General features: G+C 50.8%; 7 non-coding genes across 7 annotated transcripts; all 7 read left to right on the plus strand.

The window, feature by feature from the left end:
• Positions 1-178: 178 nt before the first annotated feature.
• TRNAK-CUU (transfer RNA lysine (anticodon CUU)) lies at positions 179-251 on the plus strand. Its single transcript has one exon. It is a non-coding gene; the product is annotated as a tRNA-Lys (tRNA).
• Positions 252-1,077: 826 nt separating this feature from the next.
• Positions 1,078-1,149, plus strand: TRNAP-UGG (transfer RNA proline (anticodon UGG)). The gene has a single exon. It is a non-coding gene; the product is annotated as a tRNA-Pro (tRNA).
• Positions 1,150-2,423: 1,274 nt separating this feature from the next.
• TRNAP-AGG (transfer RNA proline (anticodon AGG)) lies at positions 2,424-2,495 on the plus strand. Its single transcript has one exon. It is a non-coding gene; the product is annotated as a tRNA-Pro (tRNA).
• Positions 2,496-4,809: 2,314 nt separating this feature from the next.
• Positions 4,810-4,882, plus strand: TRNAK-CUU (transfer RNA lysine (anticodon CUU)). Its single transcript has one exon. It is a non-coding gene; the product is annotated as a tRNA-Lys (tRNA).
• A 546-nt stretch (positions 4,883-5,428) lies between these two features.
• TRNAP-AGG (transfer RNA proline (anticodon AGG)) lies at positions 5,429-5,500 on the plus strand. The gene has a single exon. It is a non-coding gene; the product is annotated as a tRNA-Pro (tRNA).
• A 2,775-nt stretch (positions 5,501-8,275) lies between these two features.
• Positions 8,276-8,348, plus strand: TRNAR-CCU (transfer RNA arginine (anticodon CCU)). The gene has a single exon. It is a non-coding gene; the product is annotated as a tRNA-Arg (tRNA).
• A 1,401-nt stretch (positions 8,349-9,749) lies between these two features.
• On the plus strand, positions 9,750-9,822 carry TRNAK-CUU (transfer RNA lysine (anticodon CUU)). The gene has a single exon. It is a non-coding gene; the product is annotated as a tRNA-Lys (tRNA).
• The last annotated feature ends 3,179 nt before the right edge of the window (positions 9,823-13,001 follow it).

A 13,001-nucleotide genomic window follows, 5' to 3' on the forward strand; every position in this document is an offset into this window, starting at 1 on the left:
AGGCATCGGCGTGGAGAGAGGCGATGCGCTGCTGGCGTTTGCAGCCGGAGCCCACCCCCACCTCAAATCCAGGCACTCCACTTACCCACTGACCCTGGTACCTGCTCCATACTTTCGTTTGGGGCGGTCCACAGCCCGTCAACTTCGGAAACCTGGCCATAGTCGGGTACCCTCAGCCGCCCGGCTAGCTCAGTCGGTAGAGCATGAGACTCTTAATCTCAGGGTCGTGGGTTCGAGCCCCACGTTGGGCGTAGTTTTTGCTGCTTGTTGTGGATTCCAGTGCCACGTGTGCTGGTTTTCTGCTCCCAGCTGTCCATTCCCGACTAAAAAGTGCCCTGTTGGAGGCACAGGGTGCAGACATAAACAGATTCCTGCTCACCATAGAAAGCCACGCTGGGCCCTGCCCTCGCCTTGTCTGCTTCTTGTAACGGTTGGGACTCACATGGGAACTTCTAGACTCCCATTTCTGGAAGGCTAGGAGAGTAAGTTCAGGACAAGGGAAGAACCAGCGCCCTTAAAGGCTGATAAGTCCCCCAAATTAAAAGGTGTGAAGACCTAGACTGCTCTGGGAATTTGACCCTCTTGCACCTAATGGAGACTCCTACCCCTGGACAATAAGCGGTCCTGAGGAACCTCCTCCTCCTCTCGCTCAGAGACTGCTCTGTTGGGGGAGAAATTTGGTTCAGGTGTCGATTAAGTAGAGGGATATAGGGTTGTTCAGTAGTTCCAGAGTCTGTTTTGCCTCAGGCCCAGGGACCCTTCGGTCCCTAAGAGAGGCCTCTTGCGGGCGAGGTGTTCTGGGAGGGAAATCTCCTGCCTCTATTTGAGGCAGAACTGAGCAAAGCTGCAGCTGGATCGGGGGGTGGGGGTGGGGGGGTGTCTTCCTCCAGTTCCCGCCGCACGAGGAGCAGATAATCGAAACGTCGCTCTGAAACCGGACTGCGGCTTCGAACCCGCGACCCGGCGATCCCCGAGAGCCGGATTCTCCGGTGCGCACGCTGACATCTGAGCTATGGCAGCGAGCTTCACTGGAGTCACCTGCAGAAGGACTGGAGGCGAGAGAGGGAATGATGAAGTGGCTCGTTGGTCTAGGGGTATGATTCTCGCTTTGGGTGCGAGAGGTCCCGGGTTCAAATCCCGGACGAGCCCGTCCCTTTTCTTTAAGCGGAGGACTGAGGTTTGGTCTTGTGGAAGCATCGGGGAGACGCAGACTAGACAGCGTCCTCAGAGAGAGGGACATGCGGTAACGCTCCTGCAAACAGAGTAAAGGAAAGTGCCTCGTAGGCTGCCTTAGGGCTCCAGGTCTCTGATGATTCGGGAGGATCACTCACTGCTCCAGCCCCCAATCAGCCCTACTGTAACTTAAAGTTGCATTTTAGTGGCGGGGAGGCGGGGAGAGAGAAAGAGACTCCCGGGCTTCCCTGGGCACAATTTCATTCTTGTGTCGGGGTATCGTCCCCGGGGCTTTCCCTGATGAGAGGGTGAAGAAATGGGGCTAAGTATCCGGAGGGGCTGGGGAGTGGCTGGACGTCGAGGGAGAACATATCGACTGCAGACTCTGCCCCGACCTGACCCCCGACTCCTGGACGCGGGCTCTCGCTGCTCCGAGGGCGGCCTCCTCCTCCCCAGCCCGACTGCAGGGCCCGCCTCCTCCCCCAGCTGGGTTGGGAGGGGCATCGTGACCCGTCCTGGTGCGCGGTCTGGTTGATGGGCTAACCCGCCCCCCTCTAGGGACCACCCCCAGATCAGGCCATCCTAGGGCATTTGAGGCCGGGACCTTTGCTGGATCAGTCGGTAGAACAAAGCGATTCTCACAGTCAACCTTGTGGGTTGGGGGCCCCGCGTCCGAAACGCGCTTTCTAGGTTTTGACCTGCGGGGGCGGGAGCTGGGAGCCGACCCGGGAGAAGCGAGAGCAGCGCGGGAGGCCGAGGCCGAGGCGGTGTCCCCTCCGTGCACTCCGCCGGCGTTTGTTGAGCGATCACCGGGGGCCACGTCTTGGGGGTTCGGCCGCCCCCAAAGCGAGCGTCCCAGAGATCGCGGCTCCGGGACCCTCCGCGCCCCCGCCCGCTCTCGAGCTCTCCCGCGCACCCCGGAGTCCCTCGCCGGCTTTGTCCAGCAGGTTCCCTGCGCTCGCGGCTGCGAGGAGGCCTGCGAAGTGACCGATGACCGATGAGCGGCCCGGGGACAGAGGCCGGCCGCCCTTCCTGGGCCGGGGCTCTCTGTCGTCCTAGGGCCGAGGGGAGGCGACGCGGGGCTCCGGATTGGGGGAGCGCTCAGTTTTCTCCGGGTCCATCAGTCCTGGGATTCTACATTTCCCAGTGGGCTTGAAATTGGAGTCTCCATTCCGCGTCAGTTCCATGGCATGGCCGGTCCAGCCGCGATCCCACGGGTGGAAGAGGAAATCCAAAATGCATAAGCATGTGGCTCGTTGGTCTAGGGGTATGATTCTCGCTTAGGGTGCGAGAGGTCCCGGGTTCAAATCCCGGACGAGCCCTATTTTTCTTCCCCAGTCGGCGGGTCTCAGGAGCCACTCTGTGCTTCCCCTTGTCATTTTAAAACTTTTTTTGAGGCCCAGGAGCTAAAGTGTCTCCACGAATCTGGCCACAAGCTGCTTTGTTAGTCCAAGTTCCAGGCACGGAAGACTGGAGAGGTGTTTCCTTCCTCTGTACATAAAGAGCCAGTTTTTACTCGGTTGGAGGCCTCTGAACTGTCAAGCCTGGGCCCCACAGTCCCTAGTCAAGAGGGCAAGGCATCCACTTGGGGAGAGGCGATGGGCTGCAGGCATTCGCATCACTCTAAATCCAGTCACTCTACCTGGCGTGGACTCATGCGTCTTCCCTCCTTCCTTGCCGGAAGTCAGCAGGAGTCCAGGGACTTCCGGCACCCCTGGGTACCCAAGGTCCTGGGCCCCAGCGCCTGACAGGAGCCAAATCCCCTCTGCCCTGTTCTGCGGAGGCCGCCTTTGAGGTGCAAGAGGTGGACACTGGGACCCCCACCCCACTGTGGGGTCTCAGGTGCTTGCCGGGATGTCTTCAGCATATGCTGGAAAGAGTGCCATGGGACGCCACAATGAAAAATAACAAGGAAACTAGGCATCATGAGCAACAACCAGTGAACAATAGACGTGAAAATAAAGTTGGAAAAATGCTAAGATTAATAGATACAGATTATAACACAACTATCCTTACTATGTATAAAGATATGAAAGACAATAATGAAAATATATTTGAGAACCGAAGCTATGTAAAATGCTCTAGAAGAATGAAACAGGACTGTATTTGTTTAAAAATACGCAAAAAGTGAAACAAATCTCAATAGATGTATGCAATGGTTTCAAAATATGAAAGAAATGGTAAACTAAAAATACGTCAAAATAAATAATATACAATAAACAAAAAACCTAAAATATCCTAATATTACAAATTAAGCAATACACTTCTAGAAGTTATATGAGTTGAGGAAGAAATTACAGTAGGATTTAAAATACTTTGAAGTAAATGATGATGAAAAATACTATATATCAAAACCTTTAAGACACAGCTAAAGCAGTAGTTAGAGGAAAATTGATAGCCTTAGATGTGTATAATAAAGAAGACAAGCTTAAAGCTAATGACAAGAAATTAGAAAAAGTACAGCAAAAAATAAACCCAGATAAATTAGAACAAGGGGAGAAACGATGAAGAGCTGAAAATAATGATGTTGATGGAGAAGGAAATGGCAACCCACTCTAGTACTCTTGCCTGGAAAAGTCCATGGACAGAGGAGCCCGGCGGACTGCAGTCCATGGAGTTACATGACTGAGCACTCATACATGAGGCTGGAGGGAGATGGTTGGTAGCAATAAACTGGTTGAACTAAAAAAAAAAAAAAGACAATAATGATGTTGAAAACAAGCATACAAGCATACAATAGAGATTAATGACAAAAAGTTAATGCTATTGATGAACTCTGCAAAAACTGAATAAGAAATAATGACAGAAGATACACATAACCCATGTTAGAGAATGACTTTACAGTTATTGGATAAATTAAGAAGATAATAAAAGTATATTCTAAATAACTTTGTGAAAGCTGTTAGTACCCATAACTTGCCCAAATTATCTACAAAATACTGCAGCAAATTTCAAGTTTGTGGTGAAACCTTGAAAATATTCTATCTGAGGTTAGAAATGCAACAAGGATGCTGACACTCTCTACTTCTGTTGAACATTTTATTGGAGACAGTGAGTCACCCCATACATTGCTGGTGGGAATGTAAAATCGTACACTCGTGCTAGAAAACACTGTGGCATTTCTTTTAAAAACTAAACTTATAACCACCATATAACCCAGCAATTTGGGTATTTATCTCAGAAAAATGAAGACTTCTTTCTGTTCACACAAAAATCTGTACACAAGTCTATAGTTGTTTTATTCAAAACAGCCAAGAAACTGGAAATAATCCAGATGTCACCCCAGGGGTCAATTGTGCATTTCGCCCTAGGTTTGTGCTGCTCTCTCTGTGCGACTTCGCCCAGCTCCTCCTCCCTAAGCCCACCGTCAGGTGAGCTGGGTGGGCACAGGGGCCAGACTGGGTTCCCCAGCTACGGGGTGGTGAGGGAAGTCCTGGACTAGAGGAACTGTTATCATAGAAGGGATCGTAGATGGAGAGTGGAGCTTGAAGCGGGAACTCCCTGTGAGGCCCTGGAACCTTTGGCTACTGACCACCCGACCCTGATGTCCACGTCTAAGTCAGTACCCGTCACCTAGGTCCCATCACCTTCACATTACCCCATCAATGTATGCAAGGGTAGGGTTTCTTCATGGTTGCCCGGCTAGCTCAGTCGGTAGAGCATGAGACTCTTAATCTCAGGGTCGTGGGTTCGAGCCCCACGTTGGGCGTTGTCTTTTCTTCGTTTGCACCTTTTGGAGTCCGGAGAAACTCAGCAGGTGAGCATCAGTGAGCATCAGATGAATACCAGGATACTACACCTTGGGGAGCGCCTTTTCCAAGCAAGGCAATCCTGTGACCTGCCATCAAAGGGCACTCAACTGCCCAGCCGGACCCACAGCTCCTTGCTGGCTTTTACCCCAGCTCCTCCTCAAGCATGTTCCTGGCTGCAAGAAGTGTCAGCAAAGTCACCTAAAGGCCAAGCCGGGATGCTAGTGTAGCCCGTCTTTCCCGGCGTTGGGCTTATTGCAATCTGAGCACAGGGACCACTACACTTGCTTGGGGGCGGGGGTGCGGGTAGGGTCCAGGGGCTGCTTCCCAACTTGCTGGCACAGGAAGCTCTGGCGTCCTCCCCTTGCCCACCAATCTATGAGCTCAACACTTTCCCATGGGTCTGAAATTGGAGTTTCCTCCCCGCCCCACCTTACTGGTCTCCCGAATTCCATATCGGGGATGCCACGGAGTCACAGAAGAGACCCAGAGGGTACAATTTGTGTGGCTCGTTGGTCTAGGGGTATGATTCTCGCTTAGGGTGCGAGAGGTCCCGGGTTCAAATCCCGGACGAGCCCGTTTATTTCCGTTTTTACATGAAAACAGCTCTTCTCTAGAGATTTGAGAACTACGCCAAGTCCCCAGATCTTGTACTTCAAAGCTCCACACTTCGAGAGAATTAGAGAAAACATTTAAAAGCTTCAAGCTGTTTCCAGATACATTTAAACTTTTAGTAGGAGTCTTGGGGATTCCAAGTCCCCAGATCTTGTACTTCAAAGCTCCACACTTCGAGAGAATTAGAGAAAACATTTAAAAGCTTCAAGCTGTTTCCAGATACTTTTAAACTTTTAGTAGGAGTCTTGGGGATTCAGGGGTGTGGACATCACCGTGCGGAGCAATTTCTTCGGGGCTTCGGTCAGGTTAAGGCCGGCAGGGGAGAAAACCTGAAACAGTCTCCCCAGATCACCTACCTTTCAGGCTTCGAGTCCAGCAATTAATTACTCCACTGAGACTCAAACATTCCTGCTAAGTGTCCAGTAATGTATTGGGCCTGACTCCGGCACCCAAGGCCTTCCTCCTCTTTCTTGATTCACTTCTCTTCCTCCTTCTCTCCGTCTACTGTCACCCCTCACCTGGGCACTCCCAGGTCTGCCCTGGCTTCAGAGCCCCAGGTCAGGGAAGGGTTCTGGGAGCCAGGGTTGGGCACGGAGATCTGGGGCCCATGCTGTCAGGATAGGGGTCCTGTCCCCCGCTCTGAACCTCAGGCTGTGTTGGGCCCCATTTTTGGCGGCTGGGGGTCCAGGTGGAGTTTGAATTTGACCCTTAAGGAGCTCCAAATCTGGAGAGCTGCTTTCCCCACTTCCAGGGGCAACCACATGCCAGGGTCAGTCACCCTGTAGGTCTGCGTCACCACTGACGGAGAGCAGGGCCATCCCTCAGGCCAAATCTCCTCTTTTTCCAGAGTCTGCTGCAGAACTCCAAGGCTGATTCGACTATTGGATTTGATTTCCTGGAGGGAGTGGGGGAACCATCTCTCTCCAAATTTGTTAAAAACAAACAAAAACACTTTAACTCATTGGTTAAAAAACTATAAACAGTTTTAAAGAAGTTATAAAGAAAAACACCCTGGCAGAGTCGAGGTTTCCAGTAACACAAATGGGTTTTGGGGACCAACCCTCTTTATAAAAACAGCTGAAAATGTTGGATATAAAAAACAAACAAACCTCAAGGCAGTGAAGAGCTTGCTTTTGGAAAAGTCAAGAAATTCCGGGCCCAATTTAAACGGATGTGGCAAACCAGAGAGACGATGGCGGCCCGAAGTTGCCGTGGGGCCAGGGACACCTGCCAATCTCGGCAGACGTGACCGCCTTGGGCTCCGGGAGACCGAGGCAGAGCCCAGGATCTGCTCCTGGGTCCCCCCTGGAATCTGTGACCCCCAAAGACGAGTATGAACAGGAACACACTCGTCCCGCCACAACGCCGCCAGCTGCTTCTGCAATGCGTGTTCCCCGGCGTCTCCTCCTCCCGGCCCCTTTTACTAAATAAAATACAATCGCTTTAAAAGGCGAGCCTGTGCAGAGACCGCGCGCACCCGTGGGACGAAGTACACCCGAGGCACAAGGGGCCCACGTCTACAGCATCCTGTTTCCTCTCAGCGTCCGCCGTGTTGTTCCCATGCTGGTTTCTCCCCGGTCTCCGGGCCGGTGGCTCTCGCGCCCCCCACTCCTAGCCCGCCGCTTCATCCGGGCGGGTGGCCAGACTGCCAGGACCAACAGGACAAAGGAGATTAGAAGCCGCGGCAACTGAATCAAAGTTTGTCCTCTGATTCTGTCCTGGATTTTTTTTTTTTTTTTTTTAGTCATAAAGGACTTATTGGAGGAGATGGAAGGAGATTGGAATCTGGACTGCGCATGGATAATCTTGTTGTTCGAGTGACAAAGGATGAAATCGGGATAGGGGGTGACGAGAGGAGAATCTGAGGTCCCGGGAGCTCTCCTGAGAGGATGCGGTAGGGTGGGGGTGGGGGTCGGATCTTGAGCGGCTCTGGATTCTGCTGACTTTTTACCCTTCGGATTAATTATGAACTTCAGTGAAGAAAGAAAGGTGGGTGGCGAGGGAAATTGCAGGGGGTGTGTCCCAATCCCGCGGACTTCGGCTTTGGGCAGCTCCAAGGGTGTGGTTTGGCCTGGAAAAGCGAGGTCGGGCGGGGCGTATTCTGCGGGCTGGCGGTCTCCCGGACGTTGCCAAGCCCTGGGTGACGATGCCCAACGCAGGAGGCTTTGGGGGAAATTCTGACTGCCACCTGCGGCTGAGCCTCGGCGGGCGCGGAGGGGTCGCCTCCCCTGCTCGCGGTGTTGGCCCCGCACGCCTTCTTCCAGCCCTGCGCTCACCCGGGTCTTCTGTCCAGCCGCGTCCCCGGAGGACTGAACGTTTATCACACACGCCGCAGGGTGGTCCTGCCCAACGCGCCGCGGACTGATGCAGCCAGGGACCTTCACTGCTCGCTGCATCTGTCATCCGCAGGACAACCCAGGGCGTTCCGGAGCCTGAGACTCCCGCTGGAGGAAGCCGACAAACCGGACTCCGGGGAGCGCTGGAGGAGCCGCGGGAATGCAGGGAGAGGAGGGCGCGGCGGGCGGCGAGGGCGCGGCGCGCACAGGAGCTCTGTCGCGAGTCGCGATTGTCTGTTTCACTCAGGACTCTGTTCCTTGGCGACTTGAACAGAGACTGGGACCTTGTAAGGACTCAACCAGGTTTCTAATAAGCACCCAAACCAATTCCTGAATCACTTTCTAACTACTGGCCACTAGTTATTCCTTCTTCCCAAGTTCTTGGGAACAGTCTTGGCAGCAGCCCCAGTGGCCTAATGGATAAGGCACTGGCCTCCTAAGCCAGGGATTGTGGGTTCGAGTCCCACCTGGGGTAGTATGAAAGATGGCCTGTCTTTCCTTAAATGGAGAGTTGCATTTTGGATCATTAGATAAATAGATCATAATAGATCGTAAGATACAAAGATTCCCCACAGTCTCTAACAAGGAAGGACAAAGACGGCGTTCCCGTACATCTAAATGGGAAAAAAATATGTGGTTACACATACATCTTAATGTGGGAATATGTGTGGTTTCGTTCGAATTTTGCAAAGCAGTCTATTCTTTGATCCTCTAATTCCAATTCTTTGAATCTGTCTCAGAGATAAAACGACTGATGTAAGTACAAGGATGTTTTTATTGCAGCAGAGTTTGGTAAATAATAAATAAAAGGGAGATGGGAATGGCCATCTGTGGGAGACAGATGGAATATACTTTCCTTCATTAATAGTGTTCAACCTCAGAAAAGAATGTTCAGTCTATCCCAGTCGACTTGGAAGTTCTTGCTCTGAAAGGCGTGCTTGATGCATTTCTTACATAACAAACAGTAACTCCTAAGCTGCAGCTGTCCCTGCATGACTGTACAGAAAGGAATCAGGTGTGGAAGGACCCAGGAAGGAAGGGGAGAAAAAAAGAAGCGCTAGCAAAATGCAGAAATACACAGATCAAAAACTAAACAGAAAATGTGGACAGCAGAGCTTGCCCCTTTGAAATGTGGGTGTAAGAACTGAAGGGGTACTTAGGGGAGAATTGAAAGTAAGGGGGGCAATGATAACGTTGACTTGATCTGGGTTAGGACTGTGGGTGATTTTCTGCCTGGACTTCTGTTATTTCAGTATAGCTACTTTTGTGACTTTTTATAATCACAGGCCAGGAGAAAGCGCCCCATGTCCTCAGAAACATCTATTTTCTTTTCTCTTTCTTTCTTCTTTTAATAACTGAAGAGGGCAGGGCAAGTTTCCTAACAGGGAAGAGAGAATCGCCCCTTAAAAGACTCCTACCGCACTTCCTGCTTGCCTGTTGTGTTAAAAAACTGCAGGCGTCGAGTCTGGTGAAGAAGGAAACAAAAATGAACAGCAGCAATTTCCTTTGATCTGGAGTCTGGCCCCCTTTCTTCCTCTTTCTTAAAAATCTAATTTGTCAACTGCGGTATCCTCAGTGCTTGGCATACATTAAGCGTTCAATCAACACTTGAGTGAATGGATGACTCTATTAGGCGAGTGACCTCTGGTATGTTGGGACACGTTTGGGGTCCAGAGCTTATGGGAAAATGCACGCTCCCCGCCAGGCGGTGCAGCCCAGTTCGGTGGGTTTCGCTGGCTCCCAGCCCAAGGAGTCCCTGCTCCGACCGGACTCTTATCCTCCCGCAGCAGCTGTTGGTGGTGGTCCCACTTCATCTTCAGGGTCTTGTCAGGTAGTAGGTGCACACTTTCTCCTGAAGGGTGTAGACTCCCTGTGAGCCCGGCTAGCTCAGTCGGTAGAGCATGAGACTCTTAATCTCAGGGTCGTGGGTTCGAGCCCCACGTTGGGCGTACAGATTTTTTTTTTCCTTTTTGCAGGGGAAGGCACGAAAGCCAGGATTCTCTTAAATACATACCAAAAGGTGTCTTTGAATGAAAGTTCTTAAATTTAGCAAGACTTAGAAAGATGGTATCTATAGTACTATATCAATTTTTAAAAAGGGCAACCAAGAAAACAATTACAAAAAAGAAAACAGAATAAAAAAAGACAGCCAGATATAATGCCTCCTGAGGGAATCCTGGAAGCAGCAAATGTCACATTTGTAAGGAACAATTTTCTAGTAGGGGCTTCCCTCATGCAGAAGGCAATGGCAACCCACTCCAGTACTCTTGCCTGGAAAATCCCAGGGACAGGGGAGCCTGGTAGGCTGCAGTCCATGGGGTCGCTAGAGTCGGACACGACTGAGCGACTTCACTTTCACTTTTCATGATCCAGGGGCTAAGACTCTATGCTCACAATGCAAGGGGCCCAGTTGGGCACTAGATCCCACATGCCTCAACTAAAGACACCGCATGCCTCTACTAGACCTGGTGCAGCCAAATAAATAAATATTTTAGAAAATTTTTTTCTAGTAGCCTCATTAAATTCTTAAAAATGAAGTCAATAAAATAATATATTTTATCTTATCTGTGCTTAGTCGCCCAGTCATGTCCAACTGTTTGCGACCCCTTGGACTGTAGCCCACCAGGCTCCTCTGTCCATGGGATTTTCCAGGCAAGAATAACTGGAGTGGGCTGCTATTTTCCTCCTCCAGGGGATCTTCCCCACCGAGGGACTAAACCCATGTCTGCTTGTCTCTGGCACTGCAGGCAGATTCTTTACCTGCTGAGCCATAACTAAGTTATTATAATTTCCCACATAATAATATACAAATTATCAATGAGATGCATTATAGTCTCAACCTCAGTACTTTCGAAATTTTGAATCCGATGGTTCTGTCGGGGGTGGGGGGAAGGGGGGTTGCCTGTGCATGGCAGAATGTTTAGCAATATCCTTGGCCTCTAGATGTCAGTAGCCTCCTTGTGACAACCAACAATGTCTCCACACACTGTCCAAAGTCCTCTGGGAGGCAAAGTTGTTTCTGGTTGGAGTCATTTGTCTAGAGAACCAAGGGCATACATATTGGTACAAACAGTTCACATGTGGAATCTGACAGGAGGGCTAACTTGACAAGGGCCAGATGGCAGGGTCATTTCATCCTGAGACAGCCAACTCAGAAGGCAGCCTGGTAAGGTCAGGAAATAGACTGTGTACAGGGGACTTTGTTGGCAAGGCAAAGTTGCTGGACTTTGCTGTACAGTCAAAGCTATGGTTCTTCCAGTACTCATGTTTGGATGTGACAGTTGGACCATAAAGAAGGCTGAGTGCCAAAGAATTGATGTTTTTGAACTGTGGTGCTGGAGAGTCCCTTTTACTACAAGGAGATCAAACCAGTCAATCCTAAAGAAAATCAACTCTGAATATTCATTGGAAGGACAGATACTGAAGCTGAAGCTCCAGTACTTTGGCCACCTGAAGTGGCTGACTCATTGGAAAAGACCTTGATGCTGAGAAAGATTGATGGCAGGAGAAGGGGACAACAGAGGATGAGATGGTTAGATGGCATTACCGACTCAATGGACATATGTTTGAGCAAACTCTGGGAGATAGTGAAGGACAGGGAAGCCTGGTGTGCTGCAGTCCATGGGGTCGCAAAGAGTCCAAAAAGAGCTAGTGACTGAACAACAACAGCAACAACAAGAGGACTTCACAAATACGTTACTATATTGAGATTAGCAGGAGCCAGATTTCTTGCTGGTGGAGTTGGAAAGCAAAGGCTTCAACAAATCCTATGGTGTTGCACTGGAGTTGGAGTTATTACTAACGTTTTCTGGTAACTTGGTAACTGTTGTTTTGCTGGTAAAGAGGATTGGTGGTAGTGACTTCATAAAGGTGAAGTAAAAGTGAAAGTGAAGTTGCTCAGTCGTGTCCGACTCTTTGCGACCCCATGGATACCAGGCTCCTCCCTCCGTGGGATTTTCTAGGCAAGAGTACTGGAGTGGATTGCCATTGGTGGCTCGGAGGGTAAAGCGTCTGCCTGCAATGTGGGAGATCTGGGTTGATCCCTGGGTTGGGAAGATGCCCAAACGAAGGAAATGGCTACCCACTCCAGTATCCTGGCCTAGAGAATTCCATGGACTGTATAGTTGATGGGGTCGCAAAGAGTCGGATATGACTGAGCGACTTTCACTTTCACGTTATGATCTCAATCCTTGCATCTCCTTATATCTAGAAAAGCACTAAATCCCTTCATGGTGACATCAGAGCCTCACTACTAGCAGAAGACTTCATAAAAGCAGGTCTTAAGTGGTATATTTTCCTGCCTGCCATCAGCATCAGTTTTCTGTATTTCTTAACTGGCATAGTCTATATAACGAACTTTTCGCTTTTTCCCGTGTCCGTCCGTCGCAAGGAGAGGAGCTGCCGCCCTGTAGGCTCATAAGCAAGGGATGCGCGTGTGGAACCTCCAGCCTTTAGGTCAGGAGGAATAAGCAGACTCAGCACCGAACCCAATAGGCCGAAGGCCCGCAACGCCTTCAGTTAAGACGGGCTCATTCATCCCAAGACTGCGAGTGCGGAGCCGCTGCTGACTGCAGAGGGGTCAGGTGGTGATGGAGCGGAGTTCCGGCCCGCGAAAGCAGGCCCCTTTATACGTGCGGACCACCAGCCCCACGACCGCCCGGGCCATCCACCGCAGCCGCCGGAGTTGCGCGCGGCCGCCATCCGCAGAGCGCGCGCCGTCCTGCGCAGCCCGCAGCCTGTGATGGTGGAGAAGAAGCGGACCTGCCTCACCCACAGCCCTTGGACGACTCCCTTCCCCGAAGCAACGACGTTGTCGCCGACTCTCCTAAAGAAGCGGAGAAAGAGGGAGGGGAGAGGGAGAGGGAGAAGGAAGAAGAAAAAGAGTAAATGCTAAGTTCATTCCTTTAATTGTTCATTTTCACCTTCAGTTATTCAGGAGATCCGGTTTGATCCCTGGGTGGGGAAGATCCCCTGAAGGAGGGCATGGCAACCCACTCCGGTGTTCTTGCCTGGAAAATCCCATGGACAGAGGAGTCTGGGGGGCTACAGTCCCTGGGGTCGCACAGAGTCGGACAGACCTTAACGACTAACACTTAAATTGTTTATGGCAAATTACCTTAAATTTTCT

Source organism: Bos javanicus, chromosome 25, assembly GCF_032452875.1.
Source record: "Bos javanicus breed banteng chromosome 25, ARS-OSU_banteng_1.0, whole genome shotgun sequence".
NCBI lineage: Eukaryota > Metazoa > Chordata > Mammalia > Artiodactyla > Bovidae > Bos > Bos javanicus.